This window comes from Pan troglodytes, chromosome 1 (genome assembly GCF_028858775.2).
Source record: "Pan troglodytes isolate AG18354 chromosome 1, NHGRI_mPanTro3-v2.0_pri, whole genome shotgun sequence".
NCBI classification, from domain to species: Eukaryota; Metazoa; Chordata; class Mammalia; order Primates; family Hominidae; genus Pan; species Pan troglodytes.
This window is the reverse complement of record NC_072398.2, coordinates 197,064,050-197,077,251: the sequence shown is the minus strand read 5'-3', so window position 1 is coordinate 197,077,251 and position 13,202 is coordinate 197,064,050. Positions and strand designations below refer to the sequence as shown.

The following is a 13,202-nucleotide window of genomic DNA, read 5'->3' as shown; positions in this document are numbered from 1 at the left end:
CAGGACTGGAAACAAGAAGAGGGGTTAAACTCCCAACTTCCAGGCTCCCTATGAGCTAGGCACACTTTGAAGTGTGAGGATCTGGCTGAGAAGGAGCAAACATGGGCAGACACTCTACTGACTGGGAGGAGGCATCTGCCATTTTAAATAGGTGGTTGGGGAAGGCCTCACTGTGAATGTGATCTTAAAGGTGGCACCTGAAAGAGGGGAGGGAGTCAGATGTGTGGATATCTCAGGGGGAGAGGATTCCAAGCACAGGGGAAAGCACGTGCAAAGGCCCTGAGGTGGGAAGAGCACGCGTGGCATCTAAGGACCAGCAAGGAAGCCACTGTGGCTGGGGAAGTGAATAAGAGGGAGGGTAGGAGAAGGTAAGGTCAGAGAGGCCGTGGTGGAGGGGGCAGGGTTACAGGGGGCAGGCCTGTAAAAGAGGGTATTCAGGCCAAAACAATATTGTGGAAAGGTGAGAAGATGAACCAGAAGCTAAAGTGGCTCCTCTATGGGGTAAACTGAGGCACTGAGGCACAAGCAATGAGGAGCCAGGACAGGCAGACAGGTGAGGAACACCACGTGAAGTAGGGTTTATGTGGATTCAGATCCTGCTGGAGCCAGGTGCTGCTGTGACCCTCTCATGTGAAGTCTACAAACGCCGGCTCAGTGCTAGGTGGCCAGCAAACATTGAAGGTGGTGGAAACAGATCTGGATCAGACATGAAGAGCTTCGATTCTGCCCTGGCTCTGCCACATGTTTGCTGAGTGATGCTGGGACTCAATTTCCTCATCTGTGGAATCTGGCAACTGGACAAAACACTTTCTATTGAACTTTCTGGAAGCCAGATTATTTTATTTCTCCAGGGCTTTCTTTCCTGGGGTAAACAAGCTGCTGCTGCTGTCTTTAACAATGCAAGTAAAAACCTGTGGGTTCATCCTGTGTATGTCCACATCATGACTGAGGTCAAGAGGTCACCCCTCCTGCAGCCAGCACTGCTTCCGTGGGGAGCAACTGAGGACACAGCCGGGTGACAACAGAGCCAGGAGTCTCAGCCTCACTGTACTGTGGAATCACCCAGGCACTACCAGGGACAAAATGAGCTCAATTCACCTGAGATGGGGAGCGGCAACAGCTCACTCCAGGGAACCTCACTGAGCGTCTTTGAGGGAAATACAAAATGAGTTGATTCAGGTTTGATAAACATGTATCAAGGGCCCTCCATGGGCAAGGTGGTTCCACAAATGTTATCTCCCTCAATTCTCCCAGAGACCCGATGGAGGAGGTATTTCCCTCCCATTTTGCAGATGAGGAAACCACGGTTCAGAAGTCAACATGGCTTGTGAGTGTGGGTGTAAGGTGGTCTCAGTCAAGACCCTGGGTTCCTAGTCACTTTGTAATATTGCCCCAATTAAACCCTTATCCTGATCCTTGGAGTTAGATTGAGAGAGGAGGACATTGAGGTTCAGAGAGGTGAAGGGACTTGCCTAAGGTCACACAGACATTACATGGCAGAGATGGCATTTCCTGCCAGCTCATAGAGTCAGGTTGCTAAAAAATGCTATTACTATTTCTCTTGCAGTCATGATAACCAAACATCCCACTCCCCAACAGCCCATCTGAGTTGCGGTTCTTGTTGAAGGGATATCGTGGAGTCATTGCCAGACTCTGAAGAGATAAAGCATTGCAAATTGAATGAGAAAATCTATTTTCACATCCTGATGAAGACATAGCTGACAATGAAAGAGTGAATTGTTTTAGACAAAAACACAACCCCCTGCTTTTTCCTTTTTTAAAAAAACTTAGAGTTATAGCTTTAGAAAAATAGGAGCAGCTGACTATCACAGATAAAAATGCCCTTTTGCCTAATTGGATCTTTAATAAGGAATCCTAATTAATCCCCCTGAATAGAGAACTTTTACACTGGTGTTATCTCAGCCCCTGTGCTGACGGGGCTGGTTATTTCCAGACACAGAATAATGAATCTTTTCCAGCCGGGGCTAGGAGTCGCCAGAGACTTGTCAACTTCCCTATGAAGGTAATTACTTGCTAAGGCACCAGGGGAATGTGGGGCTGGGGAAAGGGTAATTACAAAAAGAGGGATTGGGGGGATTGAGGGGGAAGCTTAGGAGGGCACTGTTGAGCCAGGGCTGAAGGAAGCTTGGCAACTGTGAAGGAAACCGCTGGTGGAAAGATGGAGGCCACGTCAGTGTCCAGGATGTCATTCCCAGCTCAGAGTGAGGCCTAAAGGACACTTGCCCTCATGTGAAAAATGTCACTTGATGGAGCTTGACAGATTCCAATAATTGTGAGAGCCAAACAGACAGCAAACAGAAGTCAGGAAGCAGGCCTGCCTGTGACTCTTCCTGGTCGGTGCAAAGGCTGGGCTGTCATTGCCCGGAGACCTCTGTGGCATCCATAAAGACAACACTAAATGAAAAGGGTTATCTGGACAACTCAGGCCACAGACCAGCAACGAGAAGGACGCGACGGATGTGGCTAAATGACACGGGCCATTTATCTGCATTGACAGGGCTCTCTTGAAAGGGGAACGCTGATGGCAGTCTGTCCCACGCTCACCAGGGCTGGCATCTAGGGAGCTGGCAGGATGTGGGAGCCAAGGCCTCGATGAGCCTGGCTATCTGTGAAGCCAGCCCACATCAACCAACCACAGCCCAAGGCACAAAAGCAGCCCCAGGGGGAAGAAGCTGAAGCCAATGGCATAGGCCCAGGGCCATCTCTCCAGGATACCCAAGGTCTCTTTCCAACCTCCAAAATCCAGAGGGGCAGAAAGAGCAGAGGTTGGGAGGCAAAGGGCCCTGGCTTCAGGCTGCAACTTCCTAGCTCTGTGACCTTGGGTAAATGACCTCACTGAGTCTCGGGTTCTCAGAGTTGCTTAAAGGCGCAAAGGAAAAATCAGTGTAGACTCCTGGCATGTCATTGGTACCCTACACATAGTAATTGTATTTTCTTCCTTAAAACCCTCTCAGTTCCAGAAAAATCACCTTAGGAGGCAGATCCCACTGGAAGGGAATCTGTGGGGTTGGATTTATATGTGAAAAATTAGGAGGTCTCTGTACACCAATCTGCATGTTCCTAGCAGGTTACAGTGAGGGTGGTGAGGACCCATCACCTGCCTTATAAAACTAGGGCAACTGAAGTTCAGAAAGCTAAGTGACTTGCTGTGAGAGAAGAGTAAAAGCCATTATTGTTCAACCCCGACTTTCCCCATGTGCCCTTCAGGGTACTGCCAAATGGCCCTGGGACCTCAGGGCTGCCTGGCCCAAGGAGACATGACAACCTCTTGCTGTGGCCTCTGTCTTGGTCAGCCTGAAGCTGCCTCCCTGACTTATCAACTGCAGAGGCCAAGACCCGCAGGACCTTAAACCTCTAAAAGAAGCTGTGTGTAGCTGTCTGCACGGAGCACATGCTGGGAGGCTCTGGGAGCAGGGTGAGAGGGGCAGGGGAGGAGGGGAGGAAAGCCCCTCCAGGTGCTGTAACCATGAAAGGGCAGAAGAAGGACACAAGCTGGATTTACAAGCTGGGAATCTGGGGCTGTTCAAAGTCTTCTGTGCCCAATTATTTCTTATAACTGTATGAAAGGCCTTGAGAGGGTCAGAAAGTTAACTGAGGTCACACGATTAGTTGGTAGCAGAATTGGTATTTGAACCCAACATTGAGTCCAAATGCTATCTATGCTCCATGGTGCCGTCCTTGGTGTCAGGAAAGAAAATGAATTAGATCCCAGAGGAGCAGAAGAGAAAGAGGGGTAGATCAGGATTTAGAGTCCAGATGATGGGGATCCAATTTCTGGCTCGGACACTTACTAGCTATATTACATCAGGTTTCTTAATCTCTTTATGATAATATTATTATTTTACAAGAGTTTTGTGGCTGGGCGCAATGGCTCATGCCTGTAATCCCAACACTTTGGGAGGCCATGGTAGGTGGATCACCTGAAGTTAGGAGTTCAAGACCAGCCTGGCCAACATGGTGAAACCTTGTCTCTACTAAAAATACAAATAAATTAGCCAGGCGTGGTGGCAGGCACTTGTAATCCCAGCTACTGGGGAGGCTGAGGTGAGGAGAATTGCTTGAACCTGGGAGGCAGAGGTTGCAGTGAGCTGAGATCATGCCATTGCACTCCAGCCTGGGCAACAAGGGCAAAACTCCGTCTCAAAAAAAAAAAAAGAGTTTTGTAAACATTAAATGAGACCATGCATATAAAAACCTTAGTACAGTGCCTGAAACATGGTAGCTCTCAAAGTGATTATACTGTTGAAGGTATATTAAGGCAGGAGGAAGGCAGATAGAGACTCAAAGAGGACAGATTGCATCAAAGCCTACTTTAAGGGTGAGAAATGATCCTAGGAGTGGCTGGCCTAGGATCTGCAGAGGGAGCAAAATGGGAAAACCCAGCTGGGGAGGACCACGTGTAGGTGAGGAGGAAGCTAAGTCTCTGAGGCTCAGTTTCTTTATCTGCAAGATGGGTATGCCAATACCTAACTCAAACTTGGGGGTGAAGACCCAATGGGGCAAGATGGCATTCCACACATGTGATGGCCTCAATTCAATCATAGAGGCAAACAATGAATATTTGCCTGTTTATTTATCTTGACATTGGTCCTGTTGCCAAAGGGCTCTGACACCAGGCGAGGTGAGCCAAGTGCCATATGCTTTTCCCTTTGATGCTGGTGAGATGCGGTTGGCTGTGAGAAGGTGCTGAGACTCTAAGATCTCAGAGGCTATATTTATTCAACAAATTGTCAGAAAATCTTTACACCTGTCTGTGCCAGGACTCTACTGAGCCCTGAGGATTCAGAGATGATGGGCCAAGTCCATGCTCTGAAAGAGTTCATGTTGGGAGGAGGACTCTGTATTCTAGAAAAGTTTGGCTTGTGCCAGTGCGTCGTAGGAGCCTGGGGTTGCCCAGTGTGGGTGGGGCTGAGGGAGGGCACAGGTACCAATGCATCTAAAGGTTTCAGGAGGGAGACCCTTGCACAGGCTTATACCAGGTAGACAAGGAGGTGAGACTAGACTTCAAGGCTAAACTTTAGCAGCTCCTTGAAAGGTTGAGACTTCCTAGTTCAGCATTGTAATCACAAAGCTTATCACAGAAACTGGCACAGAGTAGGCAAGGAAAAATATTTGTGAAATAAATAAATAAAGTTTACTAGGAGTCAATGTGCTTCATTTTATGGAATAGATGTGCTTGCCCAAACTCACGCATAAGCCATAACCAAACCTATACGTCAAACATAACTGGGGAGAAATTCAATAATGAATCAATTCATAAAAAGACAAATCATTTCATAATGGGCAGAATCTACTTCCTTTATATTATCACTCTGGAAAGTATTCTATTTAGGCCCAGGGTAACTCTTAAACTTAAATCTATTTCAGAACACCCAGGAAAATGGTTAAAAATACTGAATTAGTTGAGTTCTATTCTCAGGAATCCATGATTTTACAGAGGTGGGGCTCAGGAATCTGCATTCTTCCAAAGAGCATTCAAGCAAGTCTTCTGAAGCAGGGAGTTGGTCAGTGCAACCCAGTTTGAAAAACACAGGATAAGTCCTAGAGGGCATTTTTTAAAGGAAACACAGGGTATTTTTTTTAAAAGTTGGGGGTGTAACTGAGATGGATCAGAAACTGCAGGGCCCCTGGAAACCGCCCCATCTGGCTGCCTCTTCTTCCCTTACCCTGCCTGACACAACATAGAGAGATGTCCCTCTATTTCCAGAAAGACAATCAACTCCTGAAAAGCCCATTTTCTACTTCACTCTTTGATGTCCTTCATAATCTCTTCCCCAAAAGCCTCTCATGCTCTATCACATCATGTTTCTCCTCTTTGGTGCACACGAATCCACAGTGAGCTGTAAAAATCACCGATGCCTGGGTCCCTCCCTGGGCATGCTGACTTATTTGGTCTGGGGAATCACCTTGTCACCCTGCTGGTTCTAATCAGGATCCGAGTTGCATGGACTGCACTAAACCCTTTATCCCTGCACCTTTTTTTCTGGCCCGGAGATTAATGTCCACAGACCCCTCAGCTTTCGCTAAGTATCCCCCTCAGCCATATCTCCAGTGACCAGAAGAGGTATCTAGAGAAGAAAGATAAAGCCACATGCAGGACTGGCTCTGGAGGCTGGAGGCTACAGATAAGGCTTAAGAGGGGTCCCTGGCGGTCCCCAAGTTCACTCCTGAGAGTGGGAAGCCTGTTCATCACCCTCTGATTGCCTTTCCTCCTGTCTCTCTGGGTTTTGTAGGCCAGAGACATAGAGCACTATATGGACTCCTGGTGGGACAGGGTGCTGGCAAATTGATTTCACCCCAACCCCAGGGTGGGCAAGCAGACAGTACCCATCAAATCTCTCACCTCCTTCCTGCCAGACACAGGGCACTGCAGCTCAGAGGAAGTGAGTGAATAGCTGAAACTGACGTGGCTGCAGAAATTGACATCAAGTGCCAGACAGGCATTTGCTTAGCAAATTGGCTAATTTTAACCTCTGCCTCACAAACCAAAACTCTTTGGAAGGAAAGAAACAAAAAGAAAGTGATATTTAACACATTTCTATTTCTGTGCTACACAATCTCTCTCTGAGGTTGCAAGTTTGAGCCTAATTGATTTCTTAGTCAAAAGAAAAAAAAGCCAAAAAGGAAAAAACAAACAACTGAGAGAGATCTCACATCGCAATCAAACCTCTCCAGTTCTGTTGTCGACTGCTGAGCTTTTTTTTTTTTTTTTTAAAGACTGGCCAAGTGACTTGCATAATTTAAGATCCTTTCTAGCACTGATCAGCCCGCTCTGGCCAAGCAGTTTGCTGATTAATTATTAATCAGACTGAGTTTAGGATGAGTAATCAGCAAGAGTCAGTGCTAATTTGCAAATGTCCCCCAGGAAGGTTATTACTTAAAATACTTGGTGGAGAGGCTCCATGTTAACCTTTGCAATTAGCCACAGGACATTGTAACTGGCAAGGCAGAAGCAGATCTCTCCTCCAAACAAACCAACCTTGGATACCTACTAAGTGCCAAGATGCACATTAGGGGCTTGTCACGGTTCTGCTGGCAATGGCAGGGGAGGGGAAGGGCACAGAAGAAAAAGAAATACGTAAGTAAGCAAGAAAATATCAGGTATTGACGAATGTTTAAAATAAAACAAGATCCTCTGATAGACAGCAAGGGTTACTTTAGGCTGCAAGGATGGGAAAGTCTTTTCTAAAGATAGGAAATTTACATTGAACTCTATATTTCAAAAAAACAGTGGTTTTTGTTTTTTGTTTTTTTAACTTGGAAGGAAGATTTGAAGACTGTGAAGGAGGAGGATCCTAAGCCCTGGGAACAGCTAGTGCAGAAGCCTGAGGAGGGAACCTGCTTAGCCCACCCTAGGGACAGGATGAAGAGCACAGAGAATGGGTGTGAGTGAGGGATAGGAGGGAAGTCAGACAGGTAGGCAGTGGCTGGACAATGTAGGGTCTTGTAGGATTTTATTCTAAATGTGATAGTAAGCCATTGGGAGGATTTAAACAGGGGAGACATGATTTGATTAATAAACCCAAGTCACTCTAGGTGCCATCTGCAGAATGGATTACAGAGGGGTAGAAGCAGGGAGACAAGGCCCCCGAGCAGCCCAAAGGTGCTGGCGGAACCAAATGGGCAGAAGCAGCTTCCTCTTAGGAAAACAGATGTGGGAGGTCCTGGAGAAGGCTAAGAGAACAGATTATGAGTGGGGAGGGGATGAGAAGTCCAAATTGGATGGAAACAACCCAAATGTCCATCAACAGATCAATGGATAAACAAAATGTGGTTTAGACATACAAGGGAATATTATTCAGCCTTAAAAAGAAATGACGGCCCATCTCCTTGTCACTACTGTTCCATTTTCTGTCTATGAATCTGACTATTCTGGGTATTCTTCTTTAATGGGCATGGAGTTCCATTTGGGAAGGCAAAAAAGGTACTAGAGATAGATAGTGGTGTTATCCACCACTAAATAGCCAATGTGCTTAATGCTACTAAGTTGTACATTTAAAAATGGAATGATAGGTTTTTTTGTTTGTTTTGTTTTGTTTTGTTTTTTGAGATGGAGTCTTGCTCTGCCGCCCAGGCTGGAGTGCAGTGGCATGATCTCACTGCAAGCTCCACCTCCTGGGTTCATGCCATTCTCCTGAGTAGCTAGGACTACAGTCGCCCACCACTATACCCAGCTAATATTTTGTATTTTTAATAGACATGGGGTTTCACCGTGTTAGCCAGGATGGTCTCAATCTCCTGACCTCATCATCTTCCCGCCTCAGCCTCCCAAAGTGCTGGGATTACAGGCATGAGCCACTGTGTCCGGCCGATAGGTTTTATGTTATATATATTTTTCCGTTTTTTTTTTTTTTTAACAGACAGGGTCTCCCTATGTTGCTCAAGCTGGTCTTGAACTCCTGAGCTCAAGCAGTCCTCCCACCTCAGTCTCCTAAGTAGCTGAAACTAGAGGCACATGCCACTGTGCCCAGCGATATGTTCATTTTAAGATTCCTGTTAATATGCATGAAGCCCAGAAGACCCTTGAGGACTGAAAATTTAAATCAAGAGCCACTGGCATCTAGATGATATTGAAAGCCCATGTGTGATTTGTTGGGGCTAGCTGGGAAAGAGAATAAAAGAGAGGAGAGTCCCAGGACCCTCTGGGGTAGTCCAAGCATAAAGGCTGGACAGAGAGTGGACGTTGGAAGAAACAGCAAAACAGACTAAGAAGGAATGGCCATAGGGTAACCAGCTACATGGTTTCATAGGAGCCAAGAGAAGGAAATAGTTCAAGAAGGACAGGTGATCAGTGTCATGTGTTGCCAAGAGGCTGAGTCAGATGAAGATGGAGAAACGACACTGGAATGGGCAACCTGGAGGTTGCTGTCAATTTTAGCAAGGTCAGTTTTAGTGACAAAGCAGGGCAGAAACTGAGAAAGAACTGTCTCAGCAATTGGCAGTGGCTGAGCCATTCCGTGGTAGCTGAGTGGGATGGAGTAATAGGGGTTTGATGGGTGCTGTTTTTATTTTGATTTTAGGTGGTAGATATTGGAACATGCCTTTATGGTGTTAGAAGTGCTCAATAGAGAGAACAATTGTGGAATGCAAAGAAAAGGAGATACATATAGTAGGGAAATTTTGGAGGAAGATGAGTTCTGGAGTACAGGAGAGGGCTGGCCTTTGACAGGAACCACGGCATCTTGTCTACAGAAGCATGAGGTGTGGCAGACAACTCGGCTCACCAAGCATCTCATCTGCTCATCCCCGTTTCCTGGCTCCCTTGCAGCAAAGCTGGACCGTGTGACTGTTTGTGGCCAATGAAATATGCGTTGGAAATTATGTATAGCATATCTGAGCTAGAGTGGTGGAAAGCCATGCTGGATTCTCCACTCATTTTCCCTGTCATGGTATTAAAGAAGGCCACATATTTCAGATGGTGTGGTTAGAATATGGTGCAACCCCCTCAAGCCCGGGTACCCACATGTGTGATGATGTGGATCAGAGCCACTCCCACTGGTCCATCACAAATCTGTAACATGAGCAAGAAGGAAATCTTTGTGGTGTTATACCACTGAGTTTTAGGGTTAATAAAATTTAAAAAAAGGAAGTGGCAAGATGTGAGCCTGGGGTGGTTACTTAGGCAAGGGTTAGATCCAGATGGGCCTTGTGTGCCCTATCAAGGGATTGAATTTTAATCTGTAGACAACAGAAGATGATTGAAAGCTTTTGCCTGGGGCTTAGCATGTCAGATCTGCATTTTAATTAAGCCATTCTCGTAGCAGTGAGGAGGATGAATTGGACAGTGCCAAGATGCTGGGAGATCAGTAAAGAGGCTATTACATCCCTCAAAGAAGAAAAGATGATGGGCTGAATTCAGGCAGTGGTAGAAAGGATGGAAAGATACAGTATATTGGGAGAACTTAGCAATTAATTGAATGTGGCTGGTGAGAGAGAGGGATTAAATAGGGATATTCCCAGATTTCTGGATAACTAGGTGGGGAATGGTACCATAAACTAGGAAAGGACACAGACTGATGATTTTATGGGTCAATTATGAGCAAAATTGAGACAAGTTAAGTTGGAGATATTGGTGGTCCATCAAAGTGGAGATGTCCATCAGGTAGCTGGCTCTACAGTTTGACTGGCTCAGTGGGTAGGCTGGGCTAGGGAGCCATATTTGGGAGGAAATAGATAGTACCTGAAACCTTGAGAGCAGGTAAGACTACCCTGGGAGATGTGTGGAGTGAGCAGAGCAGTAGAGCAAGAAGGAATGGACATCAAAGGAGACACGGAAGGAATGGCCAGAGAGATCCAAGAAGAATCAGAAAGAGTGGCATGAAGGCGAGCAGAAAGCAGAGCCCCCAGAGGAGAAAATGACTGACAGTGTAAAGTAATGCAGAAATGTCCAGAAGGTGAGACCTGAAAAATGCCTTCTGGCATTGGTAATTGGAAGTGGTAGTCTTTGGAATGGGGTAGGGGTGGGGTTGGTTATTTGATGATTATCTTTTTTTTTTTTTTTTTTTTGAGACGGAGTCTGGCTCTGTCGCCCAGGCTGGAGTGCAGTGGCGTGAACTCAGCTCACTGCAAACTCTGCCTCCTGGCTTTGCACCATTCTCCTGCCTCAGCCTCCCGAGTAGCTGGGACCACAGGCGTCTGCCACCATGCCCAGCTAATTTTTTTTTTTTTTTTTTTGTATTTTTAGTAGAGACGGGGTTTCACCCTGTTAGCCAGGATGGTCTCGATCTCCTGACCTCGTGATCCGCCCGCCTCGGCCTCCCAAAGTGCTGGGATTACAGGTGAGAGCCACCACACCCGGCCCTTTGATGATCATCTTAATGTGAGTGATTTCAGGAGGAGGCTGGAGGGTTGAAGAGTGGGAGTGAAGTAGGTAAGGAATGAATGGGGAGAGAAGACTTGAGGGTAGCCAGTGTAGACCACTCTTCAAGAAGCTTGGGTGAGAAATTCCCAGGGATGCTAGAGATCTACCTCGTCCATGAAGCCACCTCATTTTGTTCAAAGAAACTCTGCCCTCTACCTCCCCAAATGACCCAAACTGTTCAGATCCACCATATGTGAATTTGAACTGTTGAGTTTCACCATATGTGAAATGGTGATTTTTCCATTTCATCGGACTGTCATTGCTAGTTTTCTGTGTGAATCCTGCCTCTCTGGTGAGTCTATGGATGTCACCCATCAGCCACTGGATAAAGAGAAACTAGGATGAAAAGAAGTACAGACTGGGCTGGGTGTGGTGGCTCACCTGAGGTCAGGACATTGAGACCAACCTGACCAATATGGTGAAACACCGTCTCTACTAAAAATACAAAAATTAGCTGGGCATGGTGGCATGTGCCTGTAGTCCTAGCTATTCGGGAGGCTGAGACAAGAGAATCACTTGAACCTGGGAGGTGGAGGCTGCAGTGAGCCGAGATTGTGCCATTGCACTCCAGCCTGGGTGATAGAGCAAGACTCCATCTCAAAAAAAAAAAAAAAAAAAAAAAAGAAAAGTTAAAAAAGAAAAAAGTACAGACTAAGGGATAGAACTGAAGACTTAAGTCAGTCTTGGGAACCTGGGAAGTGGTTGCAGTAGCAGGAGAGATGCAAACCAACGTGAAACAACATGTAGGTTAAGCTGAGAGTGAGGGGAACAAACATTCGTGGCCAAACATGAAAACAGAGACCAGGAGGGCGCCTTGAACATTCAGAATGAAGCGACATCATTCCAGAAGACAGGTCTTGCCAGAACAAGGGGCTCTGGGGGGCCCAGAACAACTCCTTCCATCTGTCTTAGCAGCACCATCAGGCATCTGGCAGCTCCTCAAGAGAGGTCGAGGACAGCATTTTGTTGTCTGGTGCCCTTCACAGTCCTGGCACAGGCCTCCTCGCAGATGAGGCACTTAGTACAAACCTGTTGCATGCAGTCAGACTCATGGGGGGCAGGCCAGCTGCCCGAGCTCAGCTTCCCATGCACAGAACTTTGCCAAGTCACAAGCTTTAGCAGAGCTGCTGTGCCCACTGCGACAACACCAGCTCACTTCCTGCTCCTCCCAGCTGTGGCTTTTGTTCTCTTTTTGAGAGCAAGTTCTCACTAGTGGAAGCAAGGAAGTCACATTGATACTCCACGGAGAGTGCCGGAGCCCTGGCCTTCACTCCTCCGGACACATTTGTGCCAGCAGCATGCTAAGGCACTAATCCTTTCCTACTGCTCCGTGGCAGAGCTTGTAATGCTATTTCCAACTCCAAGAGATACGGGAGACGAGATTTTAAAGGGCTGGTTATTTATGGCTTGGCTCCTGATGGATACAGCAGATGCAATTTCATGGGCTCCATCAAAAAAGGACAGTTACTTAGTGTGACTTAAAGAGTTGTGATGTGTCAAGGAAGGAGAGAGGAGCAAAGGCGTCACAAGCCCACAGGAAGGCAGGAGGTCTGAGGCTCGGTTAGAATGGGCCTTATTCGCTTACCAGCTCAGCCAACATGGGTTCAGCATCCTTAGTCATGCACCATCTGAGCTGTTTTCTGAGTGTCTCTGCTAGCTTGAGACCTTGACTCTCCCTTGCTCCTGACATTCAAAGAGGAAACCTCAGAGGACAGGTACCAGGCCTATGCTACCTCCATGTACGAAGTTCAGGAGCAAATAGGACATTGAGATGATAAGCCTTTACATGTGCAGCTCCCTCTGCCTGGAAGGCTGCCACCTGAGTTCTTCCCCTGTGGCTCCTTCTCAAAAGTCAGATCTCAGCTTAAATCCTACCCTCCTCAGAGAGGTCAGATTAGAATAGGGTCCCCACTGCTGTTATTCCCCATCCTGTTCATTTCCTTTATGACATGTGTCATACTTTCTACATTTATGTTTGAATATTTTACTAACTTCAGTCTCCCCCCAAATAGACCGTAAGTTCCACAAAGGCAGAGGCCTTGTCTTCTCCACCATTGCATTCCCAGTGCCAAGTTCAATGTCAAGCAGGAGAAGGGCCTGAGTAGTTTGTTTGAATGATTGAATGATGATGGAGAGATGCTGGTAATGAAGATGAAATGGTAAGATGGCAGTGACCATAATGAAGGAGATTTTCCCTATGAAAGACGATGCTGGTGCTCATTGTGAAGATGACTGCTCATGGTCCTGCCAGGGTATTGAACACCAAGCTTTCAGGTGTAGCTGTTGATTTTATCTGACCACCTTCACCAGTCTTATCCCA

The 13,202-nt window shown here is 46.8% G+C and overlaps 1 protein-coding gene across 5 annotated transcripts in view; it reads right to left on the bottom strand.

Moving 5' to 3' along the window:
• CSMD2 (CUB and Sushi multiple domains 2) overlaps window positions 1-13,202 on the bottom strand; it is a 643,557-nt gene that overhangs the window by 382,702 nt on the left and 247,653 nt on the right. The gene's annotated exons all lie outside the window — the stretch shown is intronic.